Below are 2,164 nucleotides of genomic sequence, written 5' to 3'. Positions count from 1 at the left end.
GAGATGGCTGGCTCCAGGATTCTCCTGTGACGAGACAGTGCCAGTTTCTTGTGGTCAAGGGTTGGCTTGGGATAGGGGCGGAGGTAAATGCACTCTTAGGCTGCTAGAAAGTTTCAGCAGTGAACCCCCCAGATCCCCACACCCAAACACATCTTTTCCCATTTGTATACATCCCCATTCCTAGGGAGGATGGAAATGTGGAAAAACAAATCTTTGTAATATGAGAGCATCCCAAGAATTACCATCCTCCACTATTTTGCACTTCTTGTTCTCTAGGAATGCTGGCCAGGGGAGTGACCACTGAGAGCTCCCCATCCAGGCACGGAGTGCAAACTTCTCGAGCTGGCCTGGAGGTGGTGCTATTTGCACGTCGTTCCTTTAGGCTAATACATTAAGATGCCAGGGAGGTAGTATTCGATAGCTGAACCTCACCTTGCATCTTTACACTTTGACGGTTAATCACAGGGGTTCATTGGTGAAAAACAGGTGAAACTGAGATAATCTTCAGAGTGGTGCAGAGAACTTTCTAAGAATGACACCAAATTCAGAAGCTATAAAAAGACAAGATGGGACAGCCTAAAAATTTCTATGCTAAAAAAAAAAAACAAAAAAGAACAGCAAACTGAGAAATAGCAACTTCTGTGACAAAGAAATCATTTTCTTAATATACTAAGAGTTCTTGCAAATAAATTTGATTAAAACATGGGAAGAAGTATAATAATGAAATCTTGCCATTTGCAACAACGTGGATGGAGCTAGAGAGTGTTATGCTAAGTGAAATAAGTCAGCCAGAGAAAGACAAATACCATATGATCTCACTCAGAGGTGGAATTTCAGAAATGAAACAAACGGACAAAGAAAAAAGAGAGACAAACCGAAAAACAGACTCTTAACTAGAGAGAACAAGCTGTTGGTTACCAGAGGGGAGGTGGCTGGGGCGGGGGTGGGGGGTGAAACAGGAGATGGGGTTTAAGGAGTGCACTTGTCCTGATGAGCACTGAGTGTTGTATGGATTTGCTTCATTATTGTACACCTGAAACGTAACACTGTATGTAAACTCTACTGGATCAAAGCAAAACAAACAAACATGGGAAGATACGACCAGTTCACAGAAAAGGAGATTAAAATCACCCAAATAAACAGAAAACATTTCTCAAATACTCACAGAATTTTCATGAATATGAAATGCAATATAAATAAAAAATTAAAACAAACGTAGTCATTTGCTTGTGCGCCTCCGATGATTGCTCTGCGTAAGCATTCACAATTGTTCTATCACAGACCACTGAGAGCATGTTTCCCTCCCTCCTCCTATTAAACCCTTGGGTTTCCGGACGGTTTCTCACCTGTTGTCCTGCGGTGTTGGGGCAGCCACTTCTTCCAGGGCACCGACTGTGGGAAGGACAGAGGCCGCTCTCCCGCCCTCACCTCCCAGGGCTGAGACCCGCGGTGAGCAACACTGGGACCAGGGACTGACGCGGACACGTGGAACAGGTGTGCTGGGAGCGGCGTCCGCGCCCGGGGTAGCGGACGATGGGGCAGGCTCCAGGAAGACCAGCTGGACGAAAGAATGGGAGTTCTTCGTGGCAGAAGAGGCAGGACCGGGCTTGCCTCCAGCAGCAGGAACACCCCGTGCGAAAACAAAGGGGTGTGCCAAGGCCAGGGGCGAGCGTGGACCTGCAGGTTGGGGGAGGGGGGCCGGGCTCGGGCAGCGGGGGGACTTTTCCTGGGAGGACTCCTCCCAGCTCGGGGACAGCCTTTCGGGGGGGGCCTAACAACATGCCTTGCCACACAGTCCCCGGCTGAAACGGACCTTCAAGCCCCTCCACACAACTTTCATTTTTCATAGGCAAATCCACCGAGGCCTTAGGGAAGTGAAATGACCGGTACCAGGTCCCAACTCTGGCCAACCCTGGGGTCTTGAGGGCCAGTCCGCGGATTTGCTTGCGGCCCGCGCAGCGGCGCCCGGGCTCTCAAACCCTCGCTCCGCTCCCAGCCCGCTGGCCGGGCCGCCGCGATGGACTACATGTCCCACAATGCCGTCGGCCCGGCCTCCCCACCCCGCCGTCGGGCTGGGGGCCGGGTTCGCCAGTAGGAGAGCAGGGTTTCCAGGGGGCGTTCTCGGTGGCCAATGAGCGCGGTGGGGGGCGGGCCTCTCCCGTCC

The sequence above is a fragment of the Eumetopias jubatus genome, unplaced genomic scaffold, assembly GCF_037043125.1.
Source record: "Eumetopias jubatus isolate StellerSeaLion01/CBP00866 unplaced genomic scaffold, mEumJub1_p1.0 scaffold_7, whole genome shotgun sequence".
Lineage (NCBI taxonomy): Eukaryota > Metazoa > Chordata > Mammalia > Carnivora > Otariidae > Eumetopias > Eumetopias jubatus.
Note: the sequence above shows the minus strand (reverse complement) of the source record.